Source organism: Corylus avellana, chromosome 3 (genome assembly GCF_965113065.1).
Source record: "Corylus avellana chromosome 3, dhCorAvel1.hap1.2, whole genome shotgun sequence".
NCBI lineage: Eukaryota > Viridiplantae > Streptophyta > Magnoliopsida > Fagales > Betulaceae > Corylus > Corylus avellana.
The window spans coordinates 21,454,054-21,471,437 of NC_142492.1; the positions used below are offsets into that span (position 1 = coordinate 21,454,054).

The 17,384-nt window shown below is 35.0% G+C and overlaps 1 long non-coding RNA gene across 1 annotated transcript; it reads left to right on the forward strand.

Moving 5' to 3' along the window:
* The first annotated feature begins 3,176 nt into the window (after window positions 1-3,176).
* Window positions 3,177-4,421, forward strand: LOC148586909 (uncharacterized). Its single transcript, XR_015911799.1, has 3 exons — window positions 3,177-3,196; window positions 3,725-3,799; window positions 4,210-4,421. It is a non-coding gene; the product is annotated as an uncharacterized LOC148586909 (long non-coding RNA).
* The last annotated feature ends 12,963 nt before the right edge of the window (window positions 4,422-17,384 follow it).

Below are 17,384 nucleotides of genomic sequence, written 5' to 3' on the forward strand. Positions count from 1 at the left end.
TGAATTAGTTCGATTGATCATGATAAGAACAAATGATTGATCGAACATCCGATTGATCCTAATGAATTAGTTCGATTGATCGTGATAGGATCAAATGTTCGATCAAACATCCGATCGATCTAAATGAATTAGTTCGATTGATCGTGATATGTTTAAATGATCGATCAAACATCCGATCGATCCTAATGAATTAGTTCGATTGATCGTGATAGGATCAAATGTTCGATCAAACATCCGATCGATCTAAATGAATTAGTTTGATTGATCGTGATATGTTTAAATGATCGATCAAACATCCGATCGATCCTAATGAATTAGTTCGATTGATCATGATAGGATCAAATGTTCGATCAAACATCTGATCGATCCTAATGAATTAGCTCGATTGATCTTGATAAAATCAAATGTTCGATCGATCTTACTGAATTAATTTGATTGATCGTAATAGGATCAAATTATCGATCAAACATCCGATTGATTCTACTGAATTAATTTGATTGATTGTGATAAGATTAAATGATCGATCAAACAGCCCATCGCTCCTAATGAATTAGTTAGATTGATCGTGATAGGATAAAATGATCGATTAAACATCCGATTGATCCAGGTAAATTCGTTCGATTGATCGTGATAGGATCAAATGATCGGTCAAATATCTGATCGATCCTTGTGAATTAGTTCGATTGATCATGACTGGATCAAATGATCGATTAAACATCCGATCGATCCTAATGAATTAGTTCGATTGATCATGATAGGATTAAATGTTCGATCAAACATCCGATCAATCCTAGTGAATTAGTTCGATTGATCATGATATGATCAATTGATAGATCAAACTGGATATAATTGAAGGTTCAATCGAACATTCAATTGAACTGTAAGCTTTTTATATTATCTTAGTGCCTTAGTTATATTGATCTTATATTATCTTTTGATTTTGTATTATTTTATAATTAATTATAAGATAAATATCAACTTAATGATCTTTATCATAAAAATTTATTAAACAGAAATTTTTAGTTAATATTACAATAATAAAAACATATTACAAGAGAAAAATTAAAAAAACAAACATCTGATCGATCCTAGTGAATTAGTTCGATTGATCATGATATGATCAATTGATAGATCAAATTGGATACAATTCTAGGTTCAATCGTACATTCAATTAAACGGAAATTTTTAGTTAATATTATAATAATAAAAACATATTACAAGAGAAAAATTAAAAACAAAAAACAAAAAATAAATAAATATAAATTAAAAAATTGTAAGTATAATTTTTTTATAAAAAAAAATACCCCAAATAGTGGCGACATATTGGATCACCGCTATTTTATTGATTGTGCCAAATAAAATTAGCGCCATCTCTGAAATTGGCACTAATTTTCTGAACTTTTCATACCATTTTTTTTGTTTTCTGACTTAAAGTCCCAAAATCACTCTGACTCAAAATAAAATCACTCTCTCACTCTCTCTCTCTCATTCTCTCCGAGAAACAGCGAAATCAACAAGAGAGGAAGAGGAAGAAGAAGAAGAAGAAGAAGGAGAAGGAGAAGATAGACGGACCTAGATCGGATCGAATCGGATCTGACCCACATACGCACATCCTCCTGGTATGTACGTGGGTCTTCTTCATCTTCTTCTTTCACTGCAATCATACAAGGGGAGAGATTTGATGCTATTGCTTCAACTCAGTTATTAATTCTTTTGTTTTTCTTATTCTTGTGGGTCAAGGTTTCAGCTAATTTTGATTTAAAAGAAGGCCATGTTTTCCATTTTTCAGTCCATTACTCCATTACACCAGATTCAATTTTTCCCATATCTTCTTTGTATAATAAATAGGCCAAGTATGTCATAAAAAGTGACATACTTGGCCTATTTATCAGTATCTTTTAGTTTAAGATTATATAATCTGCATCTTCTAGTTTAGGGTACGTAATAGTGTTATATGTTCAAAATAACATAAACTTTTTGCTAAAATTATTCCCCTTTTCTTCAAGGTCAAGTTAGATTTTTTTTGTTTTCCGCAAATTTACTTTGTTTCTATCTTGATTTCTATTTTTTGTATTTTTCTTTTAATTTAAGCAACAACGACAAAGAGAATAGGAGTTTTCTATAAAAAAAATTATAGAAAAAGAAGAGGTTCACGTGAACCTCTTCTTTTTAACTGAAATTGTGTGGAGTTTGTTCTAAGTAATTACGTTATAGGAATGCTTCTTTATAGGAGTGCTCTTGGTAAAGATATTGAAGGGGGATTTCAATTGCAGAATAAGTTCATGTGTTACAAAGCTCTATCCAAACCAAAGTTGTTGTGCTCCATTTTCTTATGGCTTGTGAAACTAATCCCTCCTCAAAGAGGTATGATGAAAGGCTTTGAAATGCAGCTTTCTAAAGCACATGCATACTCCCTTTGAATATTAATCCCAATACCCTTTAGTTATTGGATTGATAAGTAAATTATTTTTATTGTAGCTTTCCTTTTCTGCAGTATTTCTTCTGCATTGCAATAGCATATCTTTTCCACCCAATTTGTTGCTGATTGACTATTACTAGTTTAATTGGGTAAGATGTCCTTAAAATAACAGTTTTTTCATCAATTAAGGAGGCATCTGGATTTTTAAGGAAACTATAAATATTGGTTTCTTTATCTTAAAAATGAAGAAGAGGTTGAGCACTTTTTTTCTTCGAGGCAGGGTGCTCTGCTAAAGTTATACCTATCCTGCTCTAACTCTCATTATTTCAGTTTTTGGGGGCGGCTGAGATGATTGGGCAAATGGACTTTGATAAAGACATTGACTGTTGGTAACTTGACATATACGCATCCGATTTATGTGGTTCTTACTAACTTCTTCTTAGGCATCAATGGGAAATAAGTCTGCCTATCCAAGTCAGGTATGACATCCAAAATATGGTTCAAAAAACAAACCATTGTTGAGAACTTCTTTTAATTATACTGTTTTAGGGTTTTGGCTCTTGCGGAATCGATAGACATGTACAGTGGTTAAACCTCATCATTTTCCTATTTCTTTTTCTTGTAGGTTTTGCAATTTTCCCAATGGACTTACTGGATGATGTAGATACACTTCCACTACAGTATCTTGTTTCATTGTCATTCTTATCTTTGGCAAAAGAACATATAACACTATTATTTTGTACTGATATAACACTATTTGTTACTGCTGCAGAGAAGGTAGGTTTGATGTTACCTTCTAGATTATCCTAAGTCACAAATTTAAGATTAATTAACAATTGATGAAATATGCGGTACTGTAAGCAATTTTCATGCATTTCATGAGGTTGATTTAATCATTTAATTAGTATTGTAATACTTTTTTTCTTCTTCAATATTTTGGTTTTTCATATATTGTAAGAACTACATCACAGTTGTTCAAGTTGTTTATGCATGGACAATTAAAAGAAATTGATTGTAAACCACATTACTTGCCATTGTAGTAGAAGCGAGTAATTGCCTTAAAACTTTGCTATTTTTCTTACAAGCAAAATTTGGTGAATAGTTCTCTCAACAATTGACTCTTTATTTAATCTGTAGCAGTGCTTTGTGTATATGTGCTTTAACTTTGCTATTTCCCTAACATCAAGATATTAATTTGCTTATTTACCAGAGTGCAATTTGCATACTATTTTTTTGTTTCTTTTTGTTGAACGTCAGTGACCTCCCAAACTTATAGCTCACATTATCATGTCATCATACCTACAGGGGGGAGCAACTCATGTGGATATAGCTTGTGACCCAGAGTTAGTGAAGCTTGCCATCAGTTTAACTTCTCTCCCAGTAAATTCATATTCTCCAAACGGCATTTTTGATCATTTACTTTCATATTGTACATTCGAGGAAGAGATTCTAATTATTTTCGGTAATCTCATATTTGCTTGTACTTTGTGGCACAGAAATGTATCTTAATAAACAACAATTTTAGATCAATAATAGGAGAAAGGTGAGGGAAACAAAAAAACAAAAAAAAAAAAGCATAACCAAAGTGAAGAGGACCGGAACTCCATATGATGTGTTTAAGCTTCAAAATTTGAGTGTTATGTTATTTATGATGAATCAATATATCATCAGCAACCCCATTAAACCAAGCATCATTACTTTTGTTGAGAAGATGCTAATGGACTTATAAATATGTTGAAAATTTTATAGCGGTTTTATTTTTGTGAACTGAATATGCATTCCCTTTGCAGGTATGTGTTTCTTCCGTGGATCCAAAAGCATTTCCAGTTGCTGTTGAAGCAGGAGCACTAATGGTTTGACCACAAAATTGTTACTTAAATTTTGTATTTGAGCCCATAAGTTTGAATTCTTGAGTCAGTGCCTCTTCACTGGAGTGCTACAAGAATTGAGAAGAATATTACAAACCACATCGTTAAATTGCATAAATAAAGCTGATGGTACATGCAGGTTGAGATTGGAAACTATGATTCGTTCTATCCTATGGGAGTGGTTTTCACTCTAGAGCAAGTATAAAATTGAATAATTCCCCACAAATAAATTTAACTAGAAACACCCTGAAATTAGAGTACATTCTGCAATGTGTCTGTCGATTTGCTAATGCGAATAGATGTTAGAGATTGAGAAACCTTAAACTAGAAGTTAAGTAGACATAGACTTCTATCTTAAAATGAAAAATGAATAAAAATTGACTTATCGTCCCAATAAAACTAATTATTTGGGAGTGGACCATTCATCCTGATTTGGAGGGCATGTTTAATTATGCATGCTAATGGTTAGTGTCTTATATAGATGTCTCTCAAGTCTCATGCCTCACACTCCCATGCATTTTTTTAGATAGGTCCTTGCATTTAGAAACTAAATAGATATTTTTATTGCTTAACATATATTGGACCACTCGGATCTGGCCAATTTGCTTGCTTTGTAGGTCATCATAGCATAGAGTGCCTGTCTCCTTTCCTTCTATTATCCATATTGCAGCCAAGTGTAATTAACAATAAGGGTGAAAATAATTCCTAATCATTTAATCATGAAACATGTTTTTCATTGGTACCAGTTGTTGAGTGAGCAATTATAAAATGAATCTTTTTTACCGCAAGAAAATTTCTCAATGGTTAATATGTTGTTGTTGGATATGTGGGTGGAAGTTGCACTCTTCTACTCCATGAGGAGGTATATAGCTGTTTGAACAGGACCCTTTTTGAAGTAATGTATTTTTCTTGTATTCTTGCTTTTGAATAATGTTATTCTGGAGTTTTTTCTTTCCTGGGTCAAGCATGTAGTGTTTGCATATAATTCTCTCTCTCTCTCTCTCTCTCTCTCTTCCAGGCATCACGGAAGCATTACTGCACTTACAAGCACATACGCAGGAAAGAGAATATTGATGAAGAATGGTGCACTTCTGACCCATATGGCTTTTTTGTTATTTTGTTTTTATAAATAAGATTCCTTTCATTTTTCATAACTGAAAATGGTTTTGGAAATTTCCAGCAAATTGCTTTCGAGTAATCGAGAAGTAGGATGCCTAGAATTTAAGTGAGTTATATCTATTGTCCTATATGCTCTGTTAATCTTGGTTATCTTTATTTACACTATGATGTATTGCACGTGCCATCCCTATATATATATGCTTCTTTTTTTTTTTTTTCAAATAGCGGCGACCCTATGGTCGCCGCTATTGAATTTCTATTTTTAATTCATTAGCGGCAACCTGTAGGTTGCCGCTAATGAATTAAAAATAGAAACTCAATAGCGGCGACCATAGGGTCGCCGCTATTTGTAAGTTGCCGCCAATGAGATAAATAGCGGTGACTCTATGTTGCCGCTAATGACAAACGAATAGCGGCAATTATGGGTCACCGGTAATGCTGGAGAAATAGCGGCAACTATAGGTTGCCGCTAATGATAGAGGAATAGTGGCAACTCCATGTCGCCGCTATTCACTTTTTTTAATTTTCTTATATAATTAGCGGCGACATTGTGTCGCCGCTAATGACATACAATTAGCGGCAACTTCTTGGTCGCCGCTAATGATATACCGATAGCGGCAACCGTGGAACTATTTTGAACCCTTTTTTCACGCAAAAAAAAAAAATATTAGCGGCGACTTAAAGTGGCCGCTAATGAGTTGTCATTAGCGGCAACTTTGAAAGTCGCCGGTATTTAGCTTTACCGTCGGCTTACTACCAACCACCAAATAGCGGCCACGTGTTACTGGTATTTGTAAATAGCGGCAACTTTTTGCTCTTTAGAAGGTGACTTTTAGTCGCCGCTAATGACCATAATTTTTGTAGTATATCAAGGTGGATAAGTTCTACTATCCAGTTGACTTTATAGTTCTGGACACAGAACCGGTCTTAAATCTAGAGAAGCAGATTCCTGTCATCCTTGGGCGTCCTTTCCTCGCCACAGCCAATGCACGCATCAATTGTCGGACCGGAGTAATGAAGATCTCTTTTAGGAATATAAAGATCAGATTGAACATCTTCAATGCCTTCCAAAATGCACCTGATCAGAATGCATGTTTCTTCTTGGATGACATTGGAGAAACTGTTGAAGACCCACCTCTTGATCCTCTATCTGGAGCCACATCATGGAGAAACCCACTGGAGCCTATGCCACTCACTTCAAGTACTCCACCACCTGATGACAACCCCACAGGGGACATATTTCATTCAGAGGTTGCTGAAGTGGATTTCATTGGGGTGGAATTTTTTTTTGGCAAATTCCCTGGCTACCCCAGTTTTTGACAACTCCCACAGAGACAAGCGGTTGATCATGAAACCAGTTCGAGACAAACACCCTGAACATCGTCATGGGGAGCATCAAGACCTATTAGTTGGGAGAAGCAGTTTTGAGATGTTGAGAGGAATCCTCTTCCTTGTGGAGTGCTACATGATCATAAAGAAGAAGGGATGGAAGAGCTTGCTTGGACTTTTGAAGGATTGAGGTAAGATCCTTCAGAACTCGTACTTCAATTGAGAAATACCTCATAGGATCGAGTGCAGGCCCTGTGCGCTCGACTCCTCACTTCACCAAGGTATATGATCTCCATCCAGGATTATTTTATCCATTGTTGCTTCATTATTTGATTATGTTTTTACAACAATGTATGCACTTGATTGGTATTTGGTTGGAGTATCACATTTTTTTTAGGACATGTGTTTTTGCATTCAAGTTTGGGGGTATGATATGCCCACATCTGCTCATTCAGGTATTCCTATACTTTTGATCTTATTCTTTAGTTCTATACATACATTAGGGACAATGTATGATTCAAGTTTGAGGGTATGGAAAAACAAAACACGATCCATTTTTGTTGTTATGTCAGTCTTAAGCATATGGTTAAGCTTTGATTTTGGTTTGAATTTCATTGGTAGGCTTAAAGTTATGAACACATGATCATATGACTTAGGAATTTTGAGTCTTGTTACTTACTTTTGGCAACATGAGATGCTTCTTGTTTCAATTTTAATCTATCTTGAGCACACTAGCACATGTTTGTGAGGTATGAATTTTGAAACCAATTGTGTTTGTTTTCAATGTCTTGAATTCTGTTGGGTGACATATTGGATAAATAACTTTGGCATGCTATATATATAAAATATCAAGTTTGAATTTTTCGTTGAGTAACCAGACCTCTTGCCTCATTAAGCTGTGAGTGTTTGCATCAAAAAGTGAAATTTTTGGGTTGATTAATAAAATGACTAGCTTAGCTTTGTAGCCATTTTGACTCGAGTTAGTAAGTCATTAGGGGTGTCTTTACACCTAGTGCCCTAAAGCCATTTGGTTTGGGAGACATTGGCCTAACACTTGATACATGGGTTAACTAGAAAGCCTAAGGGAGCTAAGCATTGCAAAGTCTACAAAAAAAAAAAAAAAAAAAAATTTGTATGCCTTGGTTGTTTCATTTGATATGAAATCCGATGAATTCTGAGATGTTGATTCCTTTATATTGGAATTATTTTGAAGCCTCATGATTATGTGTCAGTTCACTGTGCACTAATTGAAATTTGTGTATCTCAATCTGCCATTTGTAAGTGATTTGACTTGTAAATTCCTTGAAATTTTGAAGATGAAGTTTATAATTTTAAGCTTGCTAATGAATGAGAACCATTATTTTTGTGATGCTTTATCCTTTTGAATGACATAATGATGACAATGTTTGTGGGCATCATTCATGGAAAACCCTCACGAGACTTCACTCGTCCTCTAGGGAATGTCTAGAGGTTTAAAAGGCTTGTTGCATACACTAAATGCAATCGTATATCTCATGAAAGATGAATTTATCTTTTTGTTTTTCAGTTTATTTTCTGTTTTGTATTGCGAAGGGACTAGCAATATTTAAGTTTGGGGGTGTGATAAGTGCCGAATGTTACACATTCAAGCCCCTTAATTTGCATATGTTAATTTCTTAGCGTTGTTATTTGTTTGATTTTGTTTTGTTTTTGTGTTTTCAGGTGTTTAATAAAGATACAAGAAAATCATTGATTTTGGGCTCAAAATGCATTTCAAGTACTGTAGCAAAGTTACTGTAGTGGGTACTGTAGCAAAATTACTGTAGCTACAATACGCTCGAGCGCAACTACAGTGCGCTCGAGCTGCACACAGGTGGCAGAGACAAAAACGAATCCGAAATTGATAAGGAAAGTTTTTCTAGGTCTCCCAATCCGATTGGGAGACTGAATTACAATTTTTTAAAAATTCTTAGGGCTTCTAGGGTTCTCCTAATCCCTATAAATAGGCCTCTAAGCATTGAGAAAAAAGATATACCGCTTCCTAGAGCTAGAAATCAGAAAATTGTTTTTGGTGCTTAGAAGATCATGAGCGGCTAAATCAGTTGTAGGGTATTGATGTAACCCTTTCCAAGCACGGTGGTTTGATTGTATTTGATTTCTAGTTTTTCAATTTATGCATGTTGATTGTATAACTCTGAGGATTACTACAATTGATTTCTGTTCTTCATATTAAATGCAATTGTTCTTAATTTCCAACTCAATATTAGTAAAATTATTATCTTGTCTTAGAAAGTATTTTACTATTATTGAACTCAAATCCTTCTTATTTTCAATGATTATAAGAATGATGGTTATACAATGGATCTTAATTGACATGTAATCAATAGGGTTAGATAAACCATACCTAGGAAAGATGGATCGTACTACACCCTAGTATAGTGTAATTTAGGTAAATGATCCGTGCCAACCGAAGATGGGTTATACTATTCCATTGATTGTATGAAACTTATTAAAGAATCAAATAATTCATACTTAGGAAAGACAGGTCATAACGCATCTTAGTGGTTAGGTGGACGATCCGTACAAACCGAAGATGAATTATTTTTATTCTTCAATAATGTGTTTTCTTGTTTAATTATAACATGTATGGAATGAATTGCTAGACTTAAATATGATTAACCATTGATGTGCGGATAGCGGTAAAGTTAATATATTCCCTACTCTCTCTCTCTCTCTCTCTCTCATATATTTACTCTCTTTATTTCTGTTTATTTCATGCACTTTGAATTGACACAAACAAATCATTCTCTTTTGAATTAAGTGAATTTTAATCTTTCAAATTTTGATAATAAAACCCCTGCAATCCTTGAGGTTCGATACCCTCAATATAGGCCTATCCTACGGGATTCGTCCTATTACGAGTGACTTAACTCACTGACCGGACGTACGCCCTCGAGCTCGGACGTACGGTCAGAAAGCATGGCATCGTCCCTTAAGCCCCACTCGTGTGTATTTTAGAGTCTAACAATCCTTTTGTTAGATAAGGCTTAGTATTTTACTCGTAAGGGTCCTCTAGAACTGTGCATAACGACATGTCGTATTGCGTTATAGCAGGATTTAGCGATGTCGGAGGATTCAAGTAAGCGTACGAGGTAAGTAAACACTTACGAACTCTTTCCTTAAAAACATGGGATATGTCAGTTGACTAACCACAAGTATGATATGAGCATGTTTACTTTTAATAATAACTTGGAAACTGCCTTATCAACTGATTAATAAGATGCATCTTATGACATATTACACCGGTACATGAGGTATAATGGCAATGAGCTTACTATATAGACTTAATGCTATGGTCAAATGTGTGTGTGTTATGTGCGCTTTGGATTCAATGGTTTTGTAACTAGGTGCAGTCATTTCTTAATGACTCGGTCACTACAGGACATACATCATTAGCGATGTGGGCCATCCGAGGTCGGACTCAGTTGTGCCACTAATGTTATGTACAGTAGCGTACAATGACTGGAGCACCAGCGTTGTATTACAAGTCCCTCAAGACAACGCCAACCCTATTGAGAATGTATAATATCTCGGGTGGACCATACATGAGAGTTATGACCTATAAAGCACTAGTTTTTTTTTCCCGCATTAAAATGCTTAGGCGGTTTTACGCTGGGAATACACCACTCTTTTATTAACCAAACGATACATTTATGGTGTATTAACGGCGACAACAGCTCTTTTAAATGTTTACTAAAACTGCATGTTTATTTCTGCTTAAATTGGCTCAATCATGCCTAATTGTGATGTTTACTTACTAAGTTGTTAGACTTGCACTGTTATTAACCTTTTAGGAAGTTGTCACTAGAACTCAGGAGTGATACGGTTGTTACTGCGGATCTTGCTTTACAATTTTCATGCTGCTAATAGGTTTGCTTATTATTATTAGTTGCTCCATGTCTTAATTTTGAGGAATATGCTTGTCTATATGATGATTCAATAGTTTTTCTCAGATTAATATCACATTTTTATGCATTAACTCTGATAATGCTTAGGGGGTGATTCCTCATTTAGCCACAAGTTGGTTGAACTTGGGTAATTGCCAGTAACCCTGTCAGCTAAGGCTAATTTTGGGAGCGTTACAGTATCATCCCCTCAATCCTCTCAAGGATGCAAGCATCCTACCCATACGTAAGTCAATTTTTTGGACCAATTACATGGTACATTTTAGCCTTTAGGAGGACTATTTTTAATACAACTATGTTAGACAAAATCTTGAGCAGATGATATAGTATATAAAAGCATCATTAAAACCAAATAAACCAATTAACATCAAATTGAGAAACAAAACTAGAATAGTAGCTTTACAAAGCAAAACAAAGGGAAAGGTTGATTACAACTGAGGGTGAATTCTTATTCACTGTAACATCATATGGTCAATATTTCTATCACTCACGCCTCTAGAAGTAGATGCACAAAGTATCAAAAACAATAACAAAAAAAAAAAAAAATCCCATTAACAACCTAATAATATCAACAAAAAATTTTTTTCATTACTTGATATTTGATTTCCCCGATCTCTATTTGTTTACAATACAATCAACTCCATTCTCCCTTGTTGCCTTCTACTTTTCAATTTTAAGGAAAAAATATAAAAAAGCCCCCCAACCTACCAACTATTTGCAATATAGTCCCTTAATGTTTAAAAGATACTAAAGTAGCCCCCTAAACTACCAAAATGTATTAAAAAGACCACTTTTTATTTATATTCCTATAATACCCCTATTCTTTTAACAAATAAAATAATAAAATAATTGTAAAAAAACCAAAAAATTAGTGAGAAAAAAAACAATGGGCGAATATATATATATATATATATATATATATATATATATATATATATTTGGAATAAATAAATAATTATTCACTGTAGGTGGTCTAAATTACAAATTACTTCATGTCGTGTGAAAGTAAAATCAATGGGCAAATAAAAATAATTTTTTAACCGAATTTGACTCCACAGACTAAATTGTTTTTTTTTTTTGGAATATCTCAAGAATCGTACATTTGATTTTATTTTAATACGACAGGAATAGTCACTGTAGTTGGCCTAAATTATTTATTTATTCCAATTTTTTTTTTTTTTTTTGTATTTATTTGCCCATTGGTTTTTTCGTATTTTTAAAAATTGTTTGGTTTTTTTTTTATAATTATTTTATTTATTCAAAGAATAGGGGTATTATGGGAATATAAAAAAAATGGCCTTTTTGATACATTTTAGTAGTTTAAAGAGCTACTTTAGTACCTTTTGAATATTATGGACTATATTACAAACGGCCGATAGTTTGGAGTTTTTTTTTTTTCTTTTTTCTTTTGGTATTTTTCCCCAATTTTAATGTAAACCATTGATTCACATCGCACAGCTTCTGCATTTAATCCTTCGTACTTCTCCCACAAATGTCTTATCACCCTTTTTCCATGCTCACACATATGGGGATCAACCCAATAACAACAACTAGAACACCGATCATTCTGCAAAACCCAAACCAACCAATCATTGAATTTTTAACATCCTACATTTAAATTACCAAAATAAAACAAATGAACCAAATATCTCTTGCCTTATAATTCTCACATGCAGCTAAAAAATCTTCTATCGAATTTCTTTTGGGTGTAGGCGGTTTTTGCACAGACCGGCCGCTCACAATATATATATATATATATTGGATGTGCATACGTTTCCCCATCTTTTGTCGAATTCCAAACAAAGATTCCTTCACTCTTTGACCACTACATGTTCCCCAAGTACTAATTAAGTGAGCGTGTTACACCTCCACTATCTAACCACTGTCTTTAAGTTGTCGCAAATGTGTCGTGTCATTCTTATCAATATATGTCAAGCGTACGACCCCGCTCAACTGAGGGCATCGAACATACAATTCTCATTCGACTTGGGCTTGTCAAGCATACAATTTTGCTTGACCTAGGGCATCAAACGTACAATATTCGTGTTTAACCTAGGGCATATGCTTACTTGCTGCAATATTTTTCTCTTTAGAAGCAACCTTCATCTCAAAAAACTAGTCTTAAAACCTTTATTTGAAAACTGCTCTTTAAAGTGAAACTTTTCTACTAAAAATAAATCTGAATAAAAATGTCAAATCATGCATAAGGCCGTATGAAAACATGACTCATACCATAATAAAACTATTTTATGCTTTTCTGGACGAACAAATACATATAATAAAACATATTTCATTCGAAGTACATTTATCGCTATTTGAAAAGTATTTAATTACAGCTAATAGCTTAAATTCCCCGCCAATAGTTATTTGGGATTTAACTTACTGAGTCATATATGGACTTACACTTTTACTTGTAAAACGTTAATTACAAAAAAAAAAAAAAAAAAAAAGCGTGTACGTTGCTGTAAAGGGTAAGCAACTGGAGCAGGTGAGAGTTTCAAGGGTAGTAGGATCATCTAGTTTGACTTACAGAGGGGTACATATCGACATGTAAACGTGACTATTTGCTAGCTAGCTTGATGGAATATGATATTTAGTTGAAATTGTAAGTTTAATAATGATGTATTTGTGAATCTATGAACATGCATAACAGTAGTACTGCCAATAAGGTCAATGGGTGTTGGAGACAATTAATTAAGAACATGTATGCATGGGTGTGTTTTTCTAAGATCCAAAGGAGCCCATGTGGAGTTAAAAACAAAACAAAGCTTCTTTGAGCTCTTTTCTAGTGATGGATATAGCTAGGTATCTAATTTCTCCTTCTTCTTTTTTTATATCTTATTTCTTATGAATTCATATATATATATATATATAATCTATAACTTCATTTATATTCATGATGTCTAACAAGAGATGTACACTTTTTGCCCAGCAATATCTAACAAGATATTCATACCATCAGGATTTCCACCGGTCTATGCTTATTTTACACGCGTGGAGCTGCTATGCGGGTAAATCATTATGGGGTTACATCAAAATGATGCGTCTCGCGCGTGTGGAGATGGGTGTAAGTGGTGGAAGGCCACTTAATTCGTTTGATGGCCTGAGACGAATCCGATTGATGGGCCAACGGGGATTGCCCATCTGGTATATATATATATATATATATATATATATATATATATATATATATATATACATATAATTGTAAAGAAGAAATAGATAAAAGTTGAAACAAAATCATGCATGTGTTTAAATAACATAATTCACCAAATAAATTGTACGTCTTGGCAGCTGGTCGAGATCCCCATATACTCATTCTACTATATATAGTGCGCAAAAGATCTTGAGCGTGCATGTATATATCATCCTTTATGTTTTTGTACTTTCTTTTGCTTTAATTTTGAGGAGAGAAATGGGGCAATATCAAGCTCGATCTTAGCTAGGCCACAAGCATATATGACTAGAAGTTCGTTGGGTAATAATGACATGTATGATATGTCTCTTTAGCATATTGTCTTTATGAGCACATGAGGAGGACACTCAATGAATATGCACTTGTCTTAGCTAGTGAGCACATGAAGAGAACACTCAGTAGAAAATGATGGAAAAATCTGCTAAAAGGCGATTGTAGATATGATACACCCCCCAGCCCCCCCCCCCCCCCCCCCCCAACATGCTTTTTCCATGGTACCATTTTTGAGAAAAGAAAGGCTTAGAATAGCCGCAGATGGAGCGAAGGAGGGTCGAAGAGCCTCTATATATACATATATGGGTGGAGAATGGTCCAAGATTGAGTATATATGAAGTAGCTAGTACTAGTGTGATACACATTTCTAAGCACACACTCATGTGATAGATACCAAATTAATTATATATGCCCCTGCCACCAATATTAATCCACCAAAAGAGAGAGAGAGAGAGAGAGAGAGAGAGAGAGAGAGAGAGAGAGAGTGAGTGAGTGATGAGTGAGAAAGAGGCAGTGATGTGGGATGATGTGGAGTGGAGGAGAATAATGTGTATGCCATGCAAAGCCTAGCTAGCTAAGTTAATTTTTATTAAGATTTTCAGACAGTAGAACCCATAAAACCACGCGTGTGCCTCCTTTCTGCTTTTGGATTCTTTTGCTTTACTTGTAAGCCCACCCACTTCAACTCATTACGTATTTTTTCTTATGTTCCCTAGCTATTTATCTATTTATTTATCTCCTTTTCTATTTCTATTTCTTAATATTTATGAGGATATAGGGGGTTGGATTATCAGAGTATATATAATATATCCCTCATTTTGTCCTCTTTATTAATTTTCTAAATTAAAATAAATTTGACGAATTATATGATCGTATGACAAAAAGATGGAGATGTGAACAATATGTACACTGTTTATCTCTATTCCAATTTTATCTTTACAATTACGTTCTAATTTTGATCATTGGCCGGCTTGACTAGACGTAGCTCTATAGCTAGCTAGAGCCCTTTAAAATTAGTATTATACTTGTTAGAATATATATTTCATATTAAGTTGATCTATTTATTTTCCTTGTGTAAGAATATTTCCTATATATTTTTCATGTATTTTTATTTTTTATTTATAATTGAATAAGGAAAAAGGTTACGGTGAAGGATCATATTTCCACTCCCGATCTGAAAGGAAGAGGAAGTGAATGATCCTAAAAACAAAAAAGGGGTGCATGGGCTCTCCCAACATTAATAGACCCAAAACAAACTAAAACAATGCGAGAATAATTATAAATAATAGGAAATAGGTCAAACAAGTGATCACATGGTCCTCTCAAAGGGCCACACAAAGCGGTTACATAAGCAAAATGGACACAAATTAAGGCAAACCTATATGAACCTCCACTTGTAAATAGCAACAACTACTGGGAAGAGGATGAAGCAGTAGAAGCATTGTTAGAGTTTGAATCCAGGACTATTGAAGAGAGATGCACCAACACTAGATCAGTTACAAAAGTCTCCACTAAATGTTCAAACCTGTGACACCTCACCTCAATGACACACAATATCATCCGTTTTTGGCTTCCGGCCCCCAAACCAGACTTCCCAAGAGGTCACCCATTCTGATACTACTCTAATAGAAGCACGCTTAACTGCGGAGTTCTGATGGGATCATGACCATCACGGCTTTAAACACGTTGTTTGGGATCAGAGATACACAGCAGTAGCATAGCAGAGCCCTTCCCACAACAATATTGTCTTCTTTGGCGCCTACCAAGAGTCGACCCCACGACCTCCTATCATCCCTCAAGGCTTTGTTCCTCCCTAGCCACCACTAGGCTAAGAGAACGCGTTGTTGTCATTAAGGGTGTAGTATACATTTAAGCACATCCCCATCTCCATACCCAAGTGATGTTGGACATCACAATCACCCCCTCTTAGGATCCAACGTCCTCGCTGGCGACCCTCATGGGATTAACCCATTATTGGCGTCCATCCCAGTGAGTGCCCGCTAGCGACCTTTATGAGCTTGTGCACGCTCCCCCTATCTCAGGCTGGGCAATGATTCTAATACCATTTGTAACACCCCACCTCAATGACACACAATATCGTCCGCTTTTGGCTCCCGGCCCCCAAACCAGACTTCCCAGGAGGTCACCAATCATGGTACTACTCCAATAGAAGCACGCTTAACTGCGGAGTTCTGATGGGATCATGACCATCATGGCTTTAAAACGCGTTGTTTGGAATCAGAGATACACAGCAGTAGCATAGCAGAGCCCTTCCCACAACAATATTGTCCTCTTTGGCGCCTACCAGGAGTCGATCACATGACCTCCTATCATCCTTCAAAGCTTTGTTCCTCCCTAGCCACCACTAGGCTAGGAGAACGCGTTGTTGTCATTAAGGGTGTAGTATACATTTAAGCACATTCCCATCTCCATACTCAGGTGATATGGAACGTCACAAAACCAATATAAATTAAGGAGACAATAACCCACAAAACAAAAAAAAAAAAACACGCAAATACAATTAAATAAAACTGCGAAAAACAACAGAAAAGCAACAAAAAGACCAGAAAACAATAGCAACGACCAGGAAACGGAGTGGGCAGACACTGACCGGCGTGTGCGATACATGCGCCTAGTTAGCATGCATGGTTTAATTAATTACCTTCCTTTTTGGTTTATGGTTTCTAAATTTCCATATAAAATATCATGAACCCGTTTTGTATTATGAAAGATACTTAATTCCATATATTCAAGATGTAGCACTAAACTTCTATGTTATTTTCTTTTTGTCTGTGTTACTTTCTTTTTCTCCGCTTCCGCTCTTTTTCTTTTTCTTTAATATATAATAGTTTATATAAAATTCTACATTACAAACAAGAAATAATAGAGATATTGAAATGAGATTAAAGAGACGTATAACTATGCAGAGTGGTTGAGAGAGAAAAGGAGAAGCGAAAGAAATCCTATAACATTTAAACAGCTAGCTAGCTAGCTAGCATATAGATGTATATATATGCCAAATGACTATTATCTTTAGAGAGAGAGAGAGAGAGAGAGAGAGACAGTAGTGGTCGTCACTACTGTTCTGTTGAAACGATAAAAATACTAAAAATCTAGGGATGCTGTTGGTCGATGTTGATGGGTTTTGTTTGTTTTCCAACGTGTGCAGATCTTAGGTTGTTGTAAGTGGGAGGAAAAATGATAATCGGAATCATAGAGAGGGGTTGAAAATGGAT